The sequence below is a fragment of the Salmo trutta genome, chromosome 21 (assembly GCF_901001165.1).
Source record: "Salmo trutta chromosome 21, fSalTru1.1, whole genome shotgun sequence".
NCBI lineage: Eukaryota > Metazoa > Chordata > Actinopteri > Salmoniformes > Salmonidae > Salmo > Salmo trutta.
Genome location: NC_042977.1, coordinates 1,557,034 through 1,579,164, shown reverse-complemented (window position 1 = coordinate 1,579,164; position 22,131 = coordinate 1,557,034). Strand labels below are relative to the sequence as shown.

The window sequence follows — 22,131 nt, the reverse complement described above, 5'->3', positions numbered from 1 at the left end:
TGAAGTCCACAAAGCAAATAGTACATGTAAAAAACACTTACATGACCTACAGCATGGTCCAGCAAGTTAATGTTTCTCACAGTTTACTAAACAATTACTGATTTAGAACCACAGAGAGTTACCGTGTGTGTGTGTGTGTGCACGCACAAGTTAAAAAACATGTTGACTAACCCTAGTTGTAGACTAAATGAACACCAATTCCATCCTCCTATTTCATGTTAGAAAAACGGTCTATGACTCTGTCATACAGTAGTACACAATGTTAGTTTTGTTGTCATAGGCTACCTTGCTAAAATGCTTGCTAGCCTAACTTCATTGCATGTGCAAAAATGAACCAGCTAAGTAACATCTAGCCTACATATTTAACTTAAATCGTCTCAGGCAAGTAGCACAGTATATTAATTTATGGTTAGATCAGAATCGCCGGTATAATCAATGGCCAGTACGGAGAATTAAGTCAGAACCACAAGTCCAAATCCCCATCTCCATCACTGGCTTTGGAAAGGGCCAATTTAGCTAACTAGCCTACTGCAGGACAACAACACAAGCAGACCAGAAACACACTTTTTTCTGACAATTATGTTTTGCTTTTGATGTGATTTGATTGGTGTGAAGCCAAATCCAAACTGGCCTCCCTTGGGTTGATGCGCAGGACTACCCGCAGTTGAGCTCAACTCAACACTAATTGGCAAAAACATTTTTTTAAATATTTTTATCAAGGGAGACCAAATGCTTGCTGGCACAACTTCCTAATATTGAGTTGCACCCCCTTTTGCCCTCAGAACAGCCTCAATTCGTTGGGGCATGGACTCTACAAGGTGTCGAAAGCGTTCCACAGGGATAGTGGCCCATGTTGACTCCCAATGCTTCCCACAGTTGTGTCAAGTTGGCTGACATTTGGGTGCTGGACCATTCTTAATACACAAGGTAAAACTGTTGAGCGTGAAAACCCAGCAGCGGTGCAGTTCTTGACACTCAAACCGGTGCGCCTGACACCTACTACCATACCCCGTTCAAAGGCACTTAAATATTTTGTCTTGCCCATTGTGTGTGTTTGTGTGTCGTCCTAGTCTTCACCAAGTAGCTCCTCATCAAAAGCATCTTCCTCCAAAAAGTACATGATCTCATGGTCCTCCTCATCCTGTAGGCCTTCCTCAATGATGACCCTTTAGCACATACGAACAGGGATCATGAATGGAAGGGAATTGTGTAGCTACAGGTTTTCAACCTGTTGGCAAGGTGACAAAGTTCCGTTTTATAATCCTAAAGTTTTCACATAATATGATCATATACAGTACCAGTCAAAAGTTTGGACTCCTACTCATTCCAGGGTTTTTCTATATTTTTACTATTTTCTACATTGTAAAATAATAGTGAAGACATCAAAACTATGAAATAACACATATGGAATCAACCAGCTTCACCAGGAATGCTTTTCCAACTGTCTTGAAGGAGTTCCCACATATGCTGAGCACTTGGCTGCTTTTCCTTCACTCTGCACTCCAACTCATCCCAAATCATCTCAATGAATGTTTGCTGCTGTTGCCGATATCAAGATCCATGTGATGCTTGATGGAGCTGCTGCGAAATCCAAGCCTGATTTGCAATGTAGTTGGACGCAAAGTGTGCTGTGCAGGAGGTTCAACTGAACTTCTCTGACAGTTGACATGATTGTTCAGATGGAATACAGCCATACTGCACAAACTCTCTTGCTTTTGGGTGGGGCCAGCACCAAAACTAGGAGGGAATATGTAAATATTTGCATTGGTTTATTATAATCAGATCACCAGGTGACGTTATGCGGCGGGCCAAAATGACATCCCACCCGAACAGGCTGAAATTACAGGCTTTTTATTTCAAACAGCGCTTACACAAAAAGGGCATTATCATTTTCACAATTCTGCGTTATTTCAACCTCGTGGAAATATCATCAGAAACGTTTTAACTGCGCTGCTCCTTTAACATATGAATATTGACATTGTTTGCACTTTTATAATTATATACCTGGTACTATGGTTGATATGGTATAGTTATTGTCGGATTTATGCTATTTGTCATTATTATCGCAACAATGCATGATGGGTAATTTTCCCAGTTACATTTCTTGGCTACTTGTGGCGGTTTCTATTTTCTTGCAGATCAGAACAACTCCATGCATTGTTATAAATTGATTTGTGAAACAGATGAAGTGACCACATTGATACGGAATTAAGGCCATAGATTCTCTTATGGTTGTGATGCAAAACTAAGTATTTTGTGCCTGTTTAAGAGATACAATGGTCTGATGTCAATGCTAAAGGTGCACTGTAGTCAAAAATGATATTTCCCTGTTTTCTTTCATGATATTTCCATACTATGAGGTCAAAATAACTGTGAAATTGTGAAAATGATGATAATGCCCTTTTAGTGTAAGAGCTTTTTGGAGAGAGAAAAACACCTGGATTTTCAGCCTGTTCAGGTGGGAAGGAGTTTTCAGGACACAGCATGACATCACAATCTGATCTGATTATTCTGACCAATGACCAGTCTTCTTTTATTTGCATATGTATCCTCCTACTTTGAAGGGGTAAGCGGCGTAGGCTCTAGACTAGAGTCTTGACGATCCTATCTGGCAGTCAGGGCTAAGTAAATATATGAACATGCTCAGCCTGGTCGTGTGGGCATTTCAATGGCAAAAGGAGGCTCAGTGAAATAAATTATAAATTATTGTGTGTTTATTTTCAAGAAATAAACACACACAGTGATTTATTAGACATACAGTGATGATTTAAAAAATAAATCAAAGTTAAAAATACTTTGATAAAATTAGAAAGACTTGCATGGAGGCTAGTAAGCTCTCACAATTAAAGCATGTTCATTTAAATTCATGACCTTTGCAATGTAAATAAAAAACACTGAACTGCAAATAATAAAGCTTGGCTCATTTCAAACTACACATTGTTAATTTAACCACTATGACGACAGAGCTTCTATTGAATAGTGAATTATTGTGCATAGAGATTATTAGAAGATAAATGTACAAGATCAAAATAAAATGTTTATATAAAATCTATGAATATGGTGTGTTTTGTTTCTGTCCTTCAATACTTTAAAGACAATGCTCCAGAACTTTGGCTATTACTAAGTATTCTTTAAACCTGCTTTGGGCTGTATGTGTCAATGTGTAGTCCATACATGCATAATCTATGAAAAGAATTACTGCTTTACCTCCCTAGTTTAATAGCGACTTTTTTTCTAAAAGCTGTGCTGTGCCATTTTCCCTACATTTTCCCCCACGTGGACCAGCCCCTAGCAATTCAAGTTAACCAATGAGCTTCAGCCCCTCGCCATTTTAGTGACAGCTAGCAAGATGCACACACAGCAGGGTGCGAGAGCAATGACATGGTGCCCATATCTGCACATGTGATGTAGTACATGCTTGGGGGGGGGGAGTATTTGATCCCCTGCTGATTTTGTACGTTTGCCCACTGACAAAGAAAAAATCAGTCTATAATTTTAATGGTAGGTTTATTTGAACAGTGAGAGACAGAATAACAAAACAAAAAAATCCAGAAAAACGCATGTCAAAAATGTAATAAATTGATTTGTATTTTAATGAGGGAAATAAGTATTTGACCCCCTCTCAATCAGAAAGATATTAGGAGCTCACTCTTAAAGGGAGTGCTCCTAACCACAGCTTGTTACCTGTAAAAAAGACACCTGTCCACAGAAGCAATCAATCAATCAGATTCCAAACTCTCCACCATGGCCAAGACCAAAGAGCTCTCCAAGGATGTCAGGGCCAAGATTGTAGACCTACACAAGGCTGGAATGGGCAACAAGACCATCACCAAGCAGCTTGGTGAGAAGGTGACAACATTTGGTGAGATTATTCGCAGATGGAAGAAACATAAAAGAACTGTCAATATCCCTCGGCCTGGGGCTCCATGCAAGTTCTCACCTCGTGGAGTTGCAATGATCATGAAAACGGTGAGGAATCAGCCCAGAACTACACGGGAGGATCTTGTCAATGATCTCAAGGCAGCTGGGACCATAGTCACCAAGAAAACAATTGGTAACACACTACGCCGTGAAGGACTGAAATCCTGCAGTGCCCGCAAGGTCCCCCTGCTCAAGAATACATATACATACCGTCTGAAGTTTGCCAATGAACATCTGAATGACTGAGAGGACAACTGGTGAAAGTGTTGTGGTCAGATGAGACCAAAATGGAGCTCTTTGGCATCAACTCAACTCGCCGTGTTTGGAGGAGGAGGAATACTGCCTATGACCCCAAGGACACCATCTCCACCGTCAAACATGGAGGTGGAAACATTATGCTTTGGGGGTGTTTTTCTGCTAAGGGGACAGGACAACTTCACCGCATCAAAGGGACGATGGACGGGGCCATGTACCGTCAAATCTTGGGTGAGAACCTCCTTCCCTCAGCCAGGGCATTGAAAATGGGTCGTGGATGGGTATTCCATCATGACAATGACCCAAAACACACGGCCAAGGCAACAAAGGAGTGGCTCAAGAAGAAGCACATTAAGGTCCTGGAGTGGCCTAGCCAGTCTCCAGACCTTAATCCCATAGAAAATCTGTGGAGGGAGCTGAAGGTTCGAGTTGCCAAACGTCAGCCTCGAAACCATAATGACTTGGAGAAGATCTGCAAAGAGGAGTGGGACAAAATCCCTCCTGAGATGCGTGTAAACCTGGTGGCCAACTACAAGAAACGTCTGACCTCTGTGATTGCCAACAAGGGTTTTGCCACCAAGTACTAAGTCATGTTTTGCAGAGGGGTCAAATACTTATTTCCCTCATTAAAATACAAATCAATTTATTACATTTTTGACATGCGTTTTTCTGGATATTTTTGTTGTTATTCTGTCTCTCACTGTTCAAATAAACCTACCATTAAAATTATAGACTGATCATTTCTTTGTCAGTGGGCAAACGTACAAAATCAGCAGGGGATCAAATACTTTTTCCCCCACTGTATGTTGTACATGTTTCTCAGGTCAGGAATTTGCACAAACATGCAGAATATTTATTTTTATTATACAGGTAGGTAAAAAGCTATTTTTATACACTAAGGCCTCAACGTGACCTCAATAAAAATACAAATGGAAAAGTGGTGCGTGCATATGTATTCACCCCCTTCGCTTTGAAGTCCCTAAATAAGATCTGGTGCAATCAATTACCTTCAGAAGTCACATAATTAGTTAAATAAAGTCCACCTGTGTGCAATATAAGTGTCATATGATCTGTCACATGATCTCAGTGTATATTATATATATATATATATATATATATATATATATATATATATATTTATATACACCTGTTCTGAAAGGCCCCGGAGTCTGCAACACCACTAAGCACCATGTAGACCAAGGAGCTCTCCAAACAGGTCAGGGACAAAGTTGGGGAGAAGTACAGATCAGGGTTGGGTTATAAAAAAATATCAGAAACTTTGAACATCCCACGGAGCACCATTAAATCCGTTATTTTTATTTATTTTATTTATTTGACCTTTTATTTCACTAGGCAAGTCAGTTAATAACAGTTATTAAAAAATGGAAAGAATATGGCATTGCTTGAAGAAATATGGCCATTGCTTGAAGAAAAAAATAAGCAAACACTTTTGATGTTCGCCAAAAGGCATGTGGGAGACTCCACATACATATGGAAGAAAGTACTCTGGTCAGATGAGACTAAAATTGAGCGTTTTGGCCATCAAGGAAAACACTATCTCTGGCGCAAACCCAACACCTCTCATCACCCCGAGAACATCATCCCCACAGTGAAGCATGGTGGTGGCAGCATCATGCTGTTGGGATGTTTGTCATCGGCAGGGACTGGGGAAACTGGTCAGAATTCAAGGAATGATGGATGGTGCTAAATGCAGGGAAATTCTTGAGGGAAAACTGTTTCCATCTTCTAGAGATTTGAGGCTGGGATGGACGTTCACCTTCCAGCAGGACAATGGCCCTAAGCATACTGCTAAAGCAACACTCAACTGGTTTAAGGGGAAACATGTACATGTTTTGGAATGGCCTAGTTAAAGCCCAGACCTCAATCCAATTGAGAATATGTGGTATGACTTAAAATTGCTGTACATCAGTGAAACCCATACAACTTGAAGGAGCTGGGGCAGTTTTGCCTTGAAGAATGGGCAACAATCCTAGTGGCTAGATGTGCCAAGCTTATAGAGACATACCCCAAGAGACTTGCAGCTGTAATTGCTGCAAAAGGTGGCCCTACAAAGTATTGACTTTTCCGATTTTTTTTTTTTGTCTTACTTCTTGTTTGTTTCAGAAGAAAAAATATTTTGCATCTTCAAAGTGGTAGGCATGTTGTGTAAATCAAATGATACAAACCCCCCCCCAAAAAAATATATTTTAATTCCAAAAAATTGAAAAATGCCAAGGGGGGAGGGGGAGGGGGGGGGGTGAATACTTTCGCAAGCCACTGTATGTAAATGTTAAGTTGTCTATTGTTTTTGTTAATGTATTTGTTTTCAATCTTTACTAATAACATGGCAATTGCTTTGAGTAAAGCCAGTGTGTCTATGTATGAGGATGACTCAACATTATACAGTCTGCTACTACATCGAGTGAAATCACTGCAACACTTAACAAAGAGCTGCAGTTAGTTTCAGAATGGGAGGCAAGGAATAAGTTAGTCCTAAATATATATATATAAAAAAAGCAAAAACAAGATTTTAGGACTTTTTGGAAATGTAATAAAATACCCTTTGTATGAGACTCGAAATTGAGCTCAGGTGCATCCTGTTTCCATTCATCATCCTTGAGATGTTTCTACAACTTGATTGGAGTCCACCTGTGGTAAATTAAATTGATTGGACATGATTTGGAGAGGAACATACTTGTCTATATAAGGTTCCACAGTTGACAGTACATGTCAGAGCAAAAACCAAGTCATGAAGTCGAAGGAATTGTCCGTAGAGCTCCAAGACAGGATTGTATTGAGGCACAGATCTGGGGGAAAGGTACTAAAACATGTCTGCAGCATAGAAGGTCCCAAAGAACACAGTGACCTCTATCATTCTTAAATGAAAGAAGTTTGGAACCACCAAGACTCTTCCTAGAGCTGGCCAAACTGAGCAATCGGGGGAGAAAGGCCTTGGTCAGGGAGGTGAACAAGAACCCGATGGTCACTCTGACAGAGCTCCAGAGTTCCTCTGTGGAGATGGGAGAAACTTCCAGAAGGACAACCACCGCTGTAGCATTCCAGCAATCAGGCCTTTATGGTAAAGTGACCAGAAGGAAGCCACTCCTCAGTAAAAGGCACACGACAGCCTGCTTGGAGTTTGTCAAAAGGCACCTAAAGTACTCTCAGACCATGAGAAACAAGATTCTCTGGTCTGATGAACTCTTTGGCCTGAATGCCAAGCATCACGACTGGAGGAAACCATCCCTATGGTGAAGCATGGTGGTGGCAGCATCATGCTATGGGGATATTTATCAGTGGCAGGGACTGGGAGACTAGTCAGGATCTAGGGAAAGATGAACAGAGCAAAGTACAGAGAGATCCTTGATGAAAACCTGCTCCAGAGCGCTCAGGACTCAGGCGATGGTTCACCTTCCAACCGGATAATGACTCTAAGCACACAACCAAGACAACGTAGAAGTGGCTTCGGGACAAGACTCTGAATGTCCTTGAGCGGCCCAGCCGGAGCCTGTACTTGAACCCGATCGAACATCTCTGGAGAGACCTGAAAATAGCTGACAGAGCTTGAAAGGATCAGCAGAGAAGAATGGGAGAATGGGAAGTGCCAATGGGAAGTTCCAAACTTGTAGCGTCATACCCAAGAAGACTCGAGGCTGTAATCGCTGCCAAAGTTGCTTCAACAAAATACAGAGTAAAGTGTCTGAATACTTAAGTAAAATATATATATATATTTTATATTTAATAAATTTGCCAAAATTTCTAAAAAACAGTGTTTTCTTTGTCATTATGGGATATTGTGTGTAGATCGATGAGAAAAATACATATTTAAGCAATTTTAGAATAAGGCTGTAACATAACAAAGTGTGGAAAAAGTCTAGGGGTCTAGCGGTCTTTCCGAATGCACCGAATGTGGTGGTGGAGTGGTGGCCTGAGGGAACACACTGAATGTGTTGGGTAAGGTGTTATGAAATGTAATGTTTTCTTAACTCTTTCTTGAACTGCATTGTTGGTTAAGGGCTTGTAAGTAAGCATTTCACGGTAAATACCTGTTGTATTTCGGAGCATGTGACAAATAACATTTGATTTGATTTGAACATTAGCAACCACAACCAGGGCAAATAACTGTAAAAGATATGTATTTTGTCATTTGACCTGGAAAAAAACAAACACTGAACATGTCATAAACCCCATTATAAAATGGGTTGTTTAGATCCTGCATGCTGATTGGTTGATAACAGGGAGTTATTCACCACAATCCCCAGGTTATTCCTGTTAACAGTTCTATTTGAATTATCAATGTGCATCCACTGTCCCACAGCCCAGCCAGGCTATTCATAAACCCATATCTCCCCTGTAAAAAAGTGTCTAGACATTGTTTCCCCATGCTTCAGGCCTAACATTTTGTTTGAAACAGTTCGGGTTTGTCTAAACCAGGGGTATTCAACTCTTACCCTACGAGGTGTCTGAGCCTGCTGGTTTCTGTTCTACCTGATAATTAATTGCACACATCTGGTGTCTCAGGTCTAAATCAGTCCCTTATTAGAGGGGAACAATGAAAACATGCTAGCATCAAGGTTCAGAGTTGTTTGAGGGGTCTAAACCTTGCTACCTGCCTCTTCGACCTGTGCAGCAATGTGCAGTCTCCACCATGCCATAGAGATTGAACATGTCCTGACGAGACTGACAGCTTCTCTGAGCCAGGCAAATTCATTTATCAGGATCCTTATAATGGATATATCTAAAGAAATGGAAATAGTATCAAAGCAAAAAATTATTAAAGAAATCTAAATATATTTAATATTTTAGATTCTTCGAAGTAGCCACCCTTTTCCTTGATGACAGTTTCGCACACTCTTGGCATTCTCTCAACCAGCTTCATGAGGTAGTCACCTGGAATGCATTTCAATTAACAGATGTGCCTTGTTAAAAGTTCATTTGTGGGGATTTCATGGCGTTTCAGCAAGCATTTCAACAATCCACATGACCAGGACTGTGTGCTCACATGTGCTTCCAAACTTTTGACTGGTACAGTATATATATATTGGTGGTTCAGTGGTAGAATTCTCGCCTGCCACTAACGAGGCGCTCTTGTGTAGCCGTAACGGAAATTTTGGTGACCTTATTTGATCTTTTCTGCTGCTTTTGAGACACCAGATCGATCCCTCCTTGGGGTACTAATTGTTGACTAAATAAAACACCAAAAAAATCACAATACAGTAACTATTGGTCACTTTTATTCTAATATGTATTCATTATAGAATTATGTCAGTTATGCTAAACCTTTAAACTGCACTCTACCTCCCCTCCCTCCCCATCTCTATTTTTTAGGTCCAGATGAAAAACCTGCACACACTCCAAAGGTTGCAGGTCTGCCGACTTCCTTTTGGTCACACGTATTCTGAGAAATAGCCAAAGAACCAAAGACATTGCTTTAATTGTGAATGTACTTTACTGCATATATTTTCCTCAAATAAAATAGAGCATACTTAAAATGAGTCATGTTTTGTAACTCAGACAAAAGCACACAGATTGTGTGGGAGAGCGAGAGAGAGGGTGTGTGTGCGCATGTTGTATTTTATTTTTCCTTGTCAGCCACCATCTCTCTGAACCATGACCTTTCCACCAACTGTGAGTAAGCACAACTGCGCATGTCCATTGTGGTCAATCTGTATGCCTAGATATCTCCAATCCTAAAATAATCAATTACAATATATCGACATATTTACATACTAATCAAATGTGTGTATGTTTTATTTTTTCTTGTTAGCCACCAATCTCTGCTTTTCTACTTCATAAAAAAATGGAGGTCTGGAACTCCCTCCAGGTCATGGCCTTGGTACATAAAAAAATACTTTTGCAAGACTGCCACTCCTGTACATATGTGAGGACTGTTGGGGCCCTGTTTCAGCTCCAGATGACAAAACCTGCACACACTTCCAGAGGTTTGCAGGTCTGCCGACTTCCTTTTGGTCACTCATTTTAATCAGAGAAATATCCAATAAACCAAACCTTTGCTTCAACTGTGTATGTACTTTATTGCACACAATCCTCAAATAAAATGGAGCATACATAAAATAAACAATGTATTTACATTGGGTCTAATGTTTGTGTGAGAGGGAGGCATGTTTTTCAACTCAGAAAAAAGATCACAGAATTTCCTCAAACTGTACAAATTAAGCCATAGTCTTATAATATTATCACACTTTGATTTGATAGATATTTAGAGTAATTATGTAGATATTGAGAATGGATATGAAGGAGGAGATATCTCCAAACCTAAAATAAATTGGAGCAAACATTAAATAAACACAACTTATTTACATTGTGGATAATGTGTGTGAGTTTGTGTGTGTATGTTGTGTTTTATTTTTCCTTGTCAGCCACCCATCTCTGCTTTGTCAGTCTCGATAGGCTGTCAGGCAGTGGTGGAGTGCATGGCAGATCTGAAAGAAAGATGCACAAAGTGACAACATGTTTGTGTGTACATCTGTTGGTGTGAGTGAGCATATGCAATATAATTCTGAATGACCTGTATCCATCTGGGAATCCTCAAAAGTTTCTCCCTTCACGGCCAGTGTAGTAGGAACTGGTGCAGCCGGAAAATTATATACCACAGCAGAGGACTGCTGTGACTGCAGCTGAACTGCTGGGGCTGGCAGATCTAAAAGAGAGAGGCACAATTTTATTAACTGACAGTAATCATACAACTAAACAGACTGAATGAGTGTCAGGCCTAGATTCAATCAGATCAAGTGTTAACCTGCGATAGCTGACACCACATAGCGGATGTTTTGGCCGTGTCTGAGGTTTAACTGCGTTAGATCTGTCAAATCACTAAACAGCAGCTCTTGATCATTGTCACAAAACCACACCCGTCCTACTCGCGTTACAAGTTCAGAACGAGAAACTGTAGGTTATATAGAAATAATGACGCTCATATTCAAAATCATTAATATAAATAATGAGGATTTCTATCAGCCTAATTGAGGTGTAGATTACATCTCAAATTGTAGTGTTCTAACTTGTAAACAGGGCTGCATGAGATTTCTGTTAATGCGATGTCCACTTCAGGCATAATGCCAGGAGCCGCTTGTGAATTTGACAGCTCTAACACCTCCGACACCGCCAAAACAACCGCTATGTGGATGTCGGCTAAAGTGGATGTGATTGAATAGAGCCCCAAGTGAGGGAGAGTGTGCATGTGTGTATACATGCACGTGATAATTACCTGTATCACCTTTCGTGGCCGGTTTAGCAGATGCAGGGCACACGACTCCAGCTGTGAAGACTGTGGTTGAGCTAAAAGAGAGAGGAACAATTTTCTTAAGTTAAAATAATTATACAGCAAAACTGAGTGAGTGATTGAGTGTGTGTATATGTGTGTGATAATTACCTGTATCACATCACACTGCTTCAGGTCTACAAGCCTCTGGAAGTTCCAGCGTGCCACTCCAGGCCTTGAACAGCTTGGTGGAAACATGGTTACCTGTCACCCACCGAGCCTGGTTGGCAGATCTGAAAGATAGGCATAATATAATTTTGAATGAATCCTGGCTGTCCCCAGTCCACCTGGTCGTGCTGCTGCTCCAGTTTCAACGGTTCTGCCTGCGGCTGGAGAACCCTGACATGTTCACCGGATGTGCTACCTTGACCCGGACCTCTCTACCGCACCCGCTGTCTCGACCTCTGGATTGTTGGCTATGAAAAGCCATCTGACATTTACTTACGAGGTACTGACCTGTTGCACTCACTTATTTGACCCCGCTGGTATTCTATGAACATTTGAACATCTTGAAGAACAATCTGGCCTTAAATGGCCATGTACTCTTTTATAATTCCCACCTGGCACACCCAGAAGACAACTGGCCACCCCTCTAGGTTTCTTCCTAGGTTCCTGCCTTTCTAGGGAGCTTTTCCTAGCCACCATGCTTCTACATCTGCATTGCTTGCTGTTTGGGGTTTTAGGCTGGGTTTCTGAATAGCACTTTGTGACATCTGCTGATGTAAAAGGGCTTTATAAATACATTTGATTGATTGGACTTACTGTCTTTATTTTAACTAGGCAAGTCAGTTAAGAACAAATTCTTACTTTCAATGACGGCCTATCCCGGACCATTTTGCGCCGCCCTTTGGGACTCCCAAACACAGCCGGATGTGATACAGCCTGGATTTGAATCAGGAACTGTAGTGACACCTCTTGCACTGAGATGCAGTGCCTTAGACCGCTGCGCCACTCAGGAGCCCAATCTTACCTTATCTTTAATGAAGACTGACATCACTCTACTTGTTTTTCTATAAGCATATTGACGAAGAGATGCGGTCTGGTGGACTTTTATTATTAGCTAGCTGTTAGTTTCATGAGAAGGGAATTGACAGCACTCTGTTGTACCTGTAACATTGAAGACCTCACTGACCATCAATTCATTATTCAGCAACACTGGACAACAAAGCGAGACATGAGAAAAGAGTCCGGAATGAGTTCCACCTTCTCCGCATAAACTTAACAGGCAACTTAACAATTTATTTGGCGACTGAGATGAGTAAAGGAAGCATAATTCAGTGGATGTACATAGAGTGTACAAAACATCAGGAACACCTACCTAATATTGAGTTGCATCCCCTTTTAAACTTAGAACAGCCTCAATTTGTCAGGCATGGACTATACAAGGTGTTGAAAGCATTCCACAGGGATGCTGCCCCATATTGGTTCCAATGCTTCCCACAGTTGTGTTAAGTTCGCTGGACTTCCTTTGGGTGGTGGACTATTCTTGATACACACAGGAAACTGTTGCGCATGGAAAAACCCTGCAGCGTTGCAGTTCTTGATCAACTCAAACCAGTGCGCCAGTCACCTACCATACCGGTTCAAAGGCACTTAAATATTTTGTCTTCACCATTCACCCTCTGAATAGCACACATACACAATCCATGTCTCAAGGCTTAAAAATCCTGTAGAAAAAAGGGAAGCACTGCTAAGGTACACAATAGTAGGTTTTGGTAGACAGCAGGTGCTCTTTGGTAAAAGAGGTTAAATTGTGCATCAAAAAGAAAGGAGGCTCCTTCTTTAACTTGTCTCGTCCCCTTCATCTACACTGATGTAAGTGGATTTCACAGGTGATGTCAATACAGGATCATAGCTTTCACCTGGCCAGTCTATGTCATGAAAGCGCAGGTGTTCCTAATGTTTTGTACATTTAGTTTATAATTGTCTTACTTCTGTCATAACCTGGCTCTTAGATGGTGACAAGCAAGGGAGTCCACACGTTGACAGTTAGAGTAACAAAAATATTTATTAAACCACCAACAAAGTACAAAACCACAGAGGAAAACTAACCTGTGAAGTGTGAAAGTAGGCATGTGAGGGGTGTAATGGAGATGCATGATGAAGGTCAAATGTGTGTAAGTGTTGAAGGGTGCACCTAATCAAAAACCAATCAACCATATCAAAACAGTGCTTGTGGAGAGAGAGCCAGGACTGGGCACCAGAAACTTTTATCTCCTAGTTGATCCCAAACCCAGGTGCAACTTGTCACCTTAACGACCCAATCAGCTCCACCTGTCCCCAATCTGCAACTAAAAGCACAAACACAGAGAAGGAGGTAGGGAGAGTGAGGGGGGTGTAACACTTAAATCTAGAATATTTGACCTAAATCAAGTTTAAAGGGAAATTACACCACTTTTCAACTTCATATTAATTATCTCCAGCACCATACTAGTGTTTACATACGGTATGTGAAAACAGCACGCTTCCACATTCATGTTCAAAGAACTACAATACAAAGCAGGCACACCTGGAACAATTAGATTAGCTATTAGCATAACTCGGGAGCTGTTAAAAAAACAGGAAGCACCTGTTTGTTCTTCTATTGAACAGTATTGTCCAGCCAGGCCTGTCATGGCAGAGTTGTAGGGGCTTTTGAACCATGCACTCAATGGCAGCCCTGTCACATTCACAAAACTGCTGCTGGCATTAGAGGAATCTGTGGGAATCAAAGAACATTAGTTTGATGGATTACTTCTGATATTGTCATGACTGTCTTGTGAGGATCCAAGTAGGTCAGATCAAGTTTGCAATGAATGACTTCAACCAGACCCCCAGAAGGAGGGAACTGGTGGGGTTTAACAACTTACACCCTGTTGTAAATCAAGGACAGAACATTCAGCATCTCCCTCTCTAGTGTTCACCAGAGGAATGTGCCTTTGTTTCACAGAATTTTCCTGCTGAAACACGTTCTAAAGTGAAAACTGGAACAATATTTCTAACAGAGAAAGTGGGGAATGGTCAGAGGCAATCTAAAGAACACGTAGTTTTGGTTGTTATTTTGTGATGACATTAAAAATGGTATAAAGGAAATACTGAACTTGGAAAGTAAACCCACTACATGTACGAAGTTTCCATCCTATGTGTTGTGCATGAAATATGAACAATTAAGAAAGTGTTTTTGTTAAGAGAGGGACATGATTGTAGGAGCCATAAGAGAGAGTTTTACATGTCAGCGTGACGGAAACACCCCTCTCGAACAAACTGCATAAATGATGGGTAACGAAACTAACATATCAGACCAGAGAGACATAGAGCTGCAGCTCACGGTCAAAGTGGTTTGAACGCTGAATCTCAACACGAGGTAGAGACAATAAACTCACCTCCCGGACAGTCACTGGTACGGCTGATTAACTTTTTTTACCACAGTTGGTGGTGTTTCCCTTAGAGTAGGTGAAGTTCTTTGAAATGCTTACACGTTCCTATCTGCAGTTCTTAGCAGTCACGGTCTGATAGCATCTTCTGTGTGTATAACACTATCTGGAGAGTGGGAATAATATAATACGTGTTTTCAACCCAATAATAGAGTTGATTTGACCAACGATAATGTTTGTTCACTTCGTTGCTATGGTCACCGGCGGCCATTGCCTTACATGTGAAGGGACCAGCCGCTTTGACTAGAGCAGGAGTTTTCAGAGAACATCAAGACAACTACCCCCTCTGTTGAGTGCCTAAGTCAAAACCTCTACAAGTACAATCAAGGATTGCTGATCAAACCCAGTGAACAAAGTTCAACGTCTTTTGCTCATAAGGAAAGTATGCCCGCATGTCCCAAGATGATTCAGGGAGGCCTAATGCTAGTGAGTGACCTCCATATAGCCTATTATTTTTTAAATAAATCTCTACCTAGCCAAACTCTATGCCTTGCGAATGAGCTAAATGTTTTGACTACCTAACTGCACTTAAGGTTTGTGTCCTCTTGGACTCTATCCTGCATGGAGTGGAGAATGCTCTACTGGGAGCACATGTGTGGGTGCATACAGGGACAACACTGCAGCACAGCCTAAAGCAGCACCTTCAGTATCTGCGGGGGAAAGTGGGCACCTGCTGATGATAATACACACTGGAACAAACAAAGTAGCTCAAAGGGATTCTCCTGCCGACATCATCAGGAGTATACAGGAACTGATTGCCAGAGTTCTGGAACTATATCGACATGAAGTAAGGTTTGCTGTTTGCTCCATTCTACCCTGGCCAGTAGGGTAAGGTAGTAGAATACCTGATTGGGTCGAGTAGAGCAAAGCAGTCCTGGAAGGCAATATATCCATTTTGATATAGGCTAGATTTAGGCCTCAATTTCAAGGCACATTCATTTCTATCATTCCAATTATAAATTCCATAAATAGAGGTCTAGATTTGTTTGACCATCTCAGACAGACCCTAAAAAGCAGTTACTTGGAGAGCCATGATTTTGGCACCAGTTGTCTACCACCAGCACTATTTTTGCTGTCTGGCTTATACTGTAGGAGCATTACATTTTGAAATCAAAGTTTGGTTTCATGTTAACATTACTCTACTTTTGATGTCTGATTACATCTGAATAACTTTCATTTCTGAGTGAAATTTTACATTTACATTTATATTTTAGTCCTTTAGCAGATGCTCTTATCCAGAGCGACTTACAGTAGTGAATGCATACATTTTTTTTTTTTTTTCCCGTACTGGTCCCCCGTGGGAATCAAACCCACAACCCTGGCGTTGCAAACACCATGCTCGACCAACTGAGCCACACGGGACCAAATGTCCCTTTAACTTTCCAATTTCACCTTAGACTGAACCAACTGACAATTCCCTCCAGCAGGCCCCTTCCCGCCATGTATCCTACCTGTCCAATGCATCCACGGGCTGTCCCTCTGCTGCGAATCTGCACGAGCATCCGTAATCGTCCATGTCATGCGAGCAGAGGTTGGTGGCGCACCGTAGTTTGAGTGCGAAGTTCAGCAGTGCAGGGAAATTATCAATGTAAAACGCAACCCCAGACAGCCTGAATGAGAGAAAAGACAAACATAAACCACCTTAGTCAAACAGAAACTGGCATCTATCTGAGAGTGCGCAGGAAGGGAGTGGGTTAATTTTGCTTGTGGCCATCGGTAAGTGAACAGATATAATCTTAGATAGGAAACCTTGGAATGCAAGGGGAGGCGTGTGGAGCAGAAAATTATTTCGTTCACAGCTCGCCGGGGAGCCAACATGCACTCAACTCAGATTATGTCTTGTATTATGACACCGAATGTGATAACCAGTTGACCTCGAATGTCAGCAACTACAGGAGTAAGCTTAATAGCTTTGAGATTGCTACTTTTTATTTTAGTAGGCAAGTCAGTTAAGAACAAATTCTTATTGACAATGACGGCCGAGGAACAGGCCGAGGAACTGCCTTGTTCAGGGGAAGAACGACAGATTTTTACCTTGTCAGCTCAGGGATTCAATCTAGCAAATGTACGGTTACTAACCCATCGCTCTAACCACTAGGCTACCTGCCTAGTGGTCAAGCAAAGCATTAAGCTTAATAGCTTTGAGATTGCTATTATGAAAAGTGCTATCGAAGTTACATTTATTATTATTTATCAGTGTCTGTGAAACCGTCCCTAAATGGAGAATCTCCACTGAGTATGCTTTTAAGTACAGCACTAGGTTTAATCTGTGTCCGGAAAACCAGCCCTCTGTAAAGCCTGGACTGTACGTCTCTGGGACATAGATTACAATCTTAACTATAAGGAGATCATCTGTGTTTAGGTCCATCATCTCTGGGATATGGAGAATATGGAGTTGTCGGAAATGACTGAGGAAAACATGCAGAAAGACATTTATGGCTGTCGTGTTCAGGTAATGTTTCATCTGGCAAGACAATGACCTAGAATGTTTTTAGTCAGAAAATAACTGGTTACACATGCATTTAGTTATCTAACTCACAATTTTGTCACCACAAAACAGTAGGCCTGGCCTCTATCATTTATATTGTTTAAATGATTGGATGTACGTTACTCACTGTTTTGAAATGTAGATAGGTTAACAATCCATGTCAGAAACATGATTTATGCCTGAAATAATGAAAGAAAACATCTGTAAATTTGACCATTTTGCTTTGATTATTTGACTAGTGTTGGTCAATTTCTTCAACAGATGAGCAGGTCTATATAATTATCAAACGTATATATTGGTAATAGAAAGGAAACAGACTCTTTGTTTAAGTATTATGATTCTCCTTTAGTAATACAATTGTAGGCAGAAGTTGGTACAGAGTACAGTATATGATAGTTCTCCCCAAGTTCTGCAAGGTGTTTAAGACATCCTGCAACTTATATAGCCTCCCCATTGACATTTCACAACAGATAAGTCTTAGCATCTTCTGCCAGGTGGCAGGTTCCATCAGGTCTGCGGTGGCCTTGTGTTCTCAGAAAACCAGTCGTATTCTCAGAACCTCAGACAGTCACGGTGGGACCCAGACAGGAGGAGTATGAGCAGAGGCGGTTTCCGCCTTCTGATAGTGTCTGCAGGGCATATCACTCAAAACAGGTTTTAACACACACACAGAGGTATCCTGAGAGGAGACCTTACAGTTTATCATAACACAATTTATTAACCCTTTAAAAGGTATGAGGCCTTGGTTTAATCCTTTCACTAGATAGGATGTGGGTTATATTCACTTAAAGGGTGAATCTCAATTGTATTTCCTTGATTCCTTCTGTCCTATCTCCTCGCCACATGATTCTGTGAGGAATAAAAAAAATTGATTCACCCATGCTTTATGGCATTCCTGCAACCACCTGCAACGTGTTCATTTTTCAGGACAGGACTCCCACTGGGCACAGACGTCAGTTCAACACCTAGTTTTGATTGACATTTGGTTGAGTTGTGAACTAATGTGAATTCAACGTGAAATCAACCAAAACATTCAACCCATCATTGGATTTAGGCAAAACGTTTGGTGAGAAAAAGACTAAATTCCCTCACGTTGATAACTTTTTGCAAGAGTATTACACAACACAGTAAACACAGAGGGGCAACATACAATAGGCAATAGTAGTACTATAAAGAACAACAAGCAATAATTATATACATGTTACACACTCACTTTATGGACGCACACCATTCCACAAGTCCAGAGTGTGTCCAGTTGTTGATGGGCAGAGACAGAGATGTTGCTCTCTGCCACTGCTTGAGGGAGACTGCAAGTATTGTGTGGCCTGCAGCAGATGTCCGTCCCCCTAGTAACCTCCCTAGCAACCTATCAGGGCCCAGGCCACACAGTGTTTGAGAGGCAGGTTTATGGTACCCCCTAGACTCTCAGGCTCCAGTCATGGGGGGTGGGGAGTGGAGTGTGCAGATCAGGGTTGTGAGGTGCTGATAACAGTCACCTGCAGGGAATTCATAACAATTCTGCTCGAAAACTCTTTGACCTGCGACTCTCTTCTCTCTCTCCCTCTCTCTCTCTCTAGGACTTCAAACAGATCAGCTCACCTGTCACTCTAACTTGGCATGGTGCGGAACAGAAAATATTAAATGCTCCACTAATGTTATTCATGCCCCAAGCGCATTTGTCCCCTGGAAAAGACAGCGTTTGTGATTCTGCAACAACAATGCATGGGAGATCATAGCGTCTAGTCTGATATGAGACAAATCAGTCTCATTTCTGGCACCACACCACTAATTTTGGTGTGAAGTGAGCTTCTGTTTAGGGGGTTGAGACAACTGCATGCACTTCTCCAATTTGCCCATGTCCATTTTCAGAGTGGCAGCAAGTGTCTTATACAAATAAATAACTATTCCTACTCAGACATTAGACTCCAGGGTGATTGTCTGTTGAATCCACTCATGATGTACAATCTAACTGGTATTAGCTGCTGTCCTAACAATTTTTTTTTTCAAAAGATGGGTGATGTCAGTATCATGCATATGTCGTTTACAAATCTGAAAGCATACATTTTCACAATGCATTCATCATACAGTGAAACAATCTTACCTTGAAATGGTCAGAGCTAGAGTCCAAGCATCTGATGGATGAACTCAAATGAGCTTCATTGGGCAGGAAGCATCTATATGATAAGGGTATTGGGTATCAACCTGAACAAGGCCTAATCCTAGTGCAGTTGTTGACCCATGTCCATTGAAAGTAGTCACCATGTGTTTATGAAGGAAGAGCTCAGATAGTGGAGCATTGTGTGGAACAGGTGCCGAACATGATCCATAGGAGAGATGGGGGAGAGATGCTGGAGCGTTACCATCTAATTGGATATTAAAAACCCATTTGTCAAACTATAATTTAGTAGGGCTTATTCATACCTACCACCAAAATAGCTTTACTTCTGGGGTTTTTTCAGGACCAATAAAGGGTAAATAGTTTTGTGATTTCGTTTTTTTAAACAATGTATCCAGTCAATGAAGCTAGAAATTGGCTTTTTAAAAAGCCAACTGGTAAATCTGTTGAGACAATACAATGAATTGAGTAATGTTGAGACAATGATTATGAATAAACCCCAGTGAAAACATTATGACCAGTTATTATGAAGATTTTTCATTTCTCACGCTTTAGAAAAGATTGAGAAACTTTGACTGTGCTCTTACACTGTCTTAATTGACAGTAACTTTCCCTGATAACAAACTATGAAGCAATAGTTACCGATAGACAGTGACATGACTGATAGACATTAAATGACTTGACTTGGCAGATAATGGACATGATGGGATGATAGCGTCCCATCATGTCCATTATCTACCAAGTTTTCTTCATCTTCAAACTGAATTACTTGATTGTATAATTCTGTAGTAATTGAAAGCTTGCCATGATTTTTGGTCAATAGCCCAAATGGGTCACACCTATTGAAACTGAGGGGGGTCGTGCCCCTAAAATTGTATAAATATTTAGGATAAAACTGTACAAAATACACAATTAATGCCAAGATATTGCAATAATACATCTATAGTAGTATTTAAGGTACTTTTAAGCACCGATAGGGCCATGTAAGTACTTTCATATAGATCGGAAAGAGTAGAACATCAAGAAATGCCTGCTGTGTCTGTGGTGTTGTTATTGGTTAAGGCATTTTGCCCACTGGGTATTTTGGTCGATTTCCAACTGATTGCCAGACAAATTCACTCACCCCCAGACAGAGGTGGTTGGAAAGGACAATTTATTGGATTCTGAACAAAACATTGTGCTCTTAAAAAAACTCTTCCTGTGTGATCTCCACTCACTCTCTTTGTGTGTAGTCTCCTCTCTGTCTTCAGTATATCCCGCTGTCTCTGTCTCTTTCCTACTGAAATCTGTGGATGAGGACAAGAAAAAAAAAGAGGTAGAGAAACATAAAACAGTGAGAACAAAGCTATCACACCCTGACCTTAGAGACGTTTATTTACCTCTAGTTGGGTCAGGTCAGGGTGTGATGTGGGGTGGGCAATCTAGTTTTTCTATTTCTTTGTTTTGGCTGAGTGTGGTTTCCAATCAGAGGCAGCTGTCCATCGTTGTCTCTGATTGGGAACCATACTTAGGCAGCCCTTTTCCCTCCTTGAGTTGTGGGATCTTGTTTATGTGTAGGTGCAGGTTATGCACGCCATGACTTCACGGTTCGTTTGTTCTGTATTGTTTTGGTGAGTTGCCTTTATTAAACATGTGGAACTCTATGCCCGCTGCGCCTTGGTCTCCTCATTCTTACGACGAGCGTGACAGAAGATCCCACCATAAAAAAATGGACCAAGCAGCATGCCCAGGAGGAGCAGGGATCCTGGGCTAGGGAGAAGAGAGAGTGGAGGATGTTCTGGACCTGGGAGGAGGTAATGGCAGGGGACAAGACCCTGCCATGGAAGCAGGTGGATACGGCGAGAGCAGAACGGCGATGCTATGAGGAACTAGCACGGCAACAACGGAAGTCCGAGAGGAAGCTCCCCCCCCAAAAAATTTGGGGGGGTCACACGGGGAGATTGGCGAAGTCAGGTTTGAGACCTGAGCCAACTCCCTGTGCTTACCGTGGGGAGCATGTGAACAGTCAGTCATGTTATGCGGTGATGCGCACTGTATCTCCGGTGCGCATTCACAGCCCGGTGTGCTCTGTGCCTGCGCCCCGCAGTTGCCGTGCTAGAGTTGGCATCCAGCCAGGAAGGATTGTGCCAGCTCAGCACTCCTGGTCTCCAGTACGCTTTCTCGGTTCAGGATATCCTGCGCCAGTGCGCCTGCACAGCCCAGTTCGTCCTATGCCCGCGCCCCGCACTTGCCGGGCTAAAGCAAGTATCCAGCCAGGATGGGTTGTACCAGCCATAAGCTCCTGACCTACAGTGTGCCTCCATGGCCCAGTATATCCTGCTCCAGTTCTACGTACTGTGTCGCCAGTGCGCCTGCACAGCCCAGTTCGTCCTGTGCCCGCGCCCCGCACTTGCCGGACTAAAGGAAGTATCCAGCCAGGACGGGTTGTGCCAGTTATAAGCTCCAGACCTCCAGTGCGCCTCCAAGGCCCAGTATACCCTGTGCCTGCCCTGCGCACCCGGCCTCCAGCGACATTCCTTAGTCCAGAACTCTCAGTGACGTTCCCCAGTCCGGAGCCTCCAGCGACGTTCCCTAGTCCGGTAAGACCTATTCCGGCTCCACGTAAGAAGCCTCCAGTGATGATCCATGGTCCGAAGCCTCCAGTGATGATCCATGG

General features: G+C 41.9%; 3 long non-coding RNA genes across 3 annotated transcripts; 1 reads left to right on the top strand and 2 right to left on the bottom strand.

The window, feature by feature from the left end:
* Positions 1–10,191: 10,191 nt before the first annotated feature.
* Positions 10,192–10,976, bottom strand: LOC115156509 (uncharacterized). Its single transcript, XR_003868249.1, has 2 exons — positions 10,706–10,976; positions 10,192–10,619 (listed from the first exon to the last, which is right to left on the bottom strand). It is a non-coding gene; the product is annotated as an uncharacterized LOC115156509 (long non-coding RNA).
* A 2,471-nt stretch (positions 10,977–13,447) lies between these two features.
* On the bottom strand, positions 13,448–18,662 carry LOC115156508 (uncharacterized). The gene is made up of 5 exons (XR_003868248.1): positions 18,573–18,662; positions 17,487–18,324; positions 16,323–16,481; positions 14,028–14,156; positions 13,448–13,749 (listed from the first exon to the last, which is right to left on the bottom strand). It is a non-coding gene; the product is annotated as an uncharacterized LOC115156508 (long non-coding RNA).
* Positions 17,064–19,275, top strand: LOC115156510 (uncharacterized). Its single transcript, XR_003868250.1, has 2 exons — positions 17,064–17,323; positions 18,937–19,275. It is a non-coding gene; the product is annotated as an uncharacterized LOC115156510 (long non-coding RNA).
* The last annotated feature ends 2,856 nt before the right edge of the window (positions 19,276–22,131 follow it).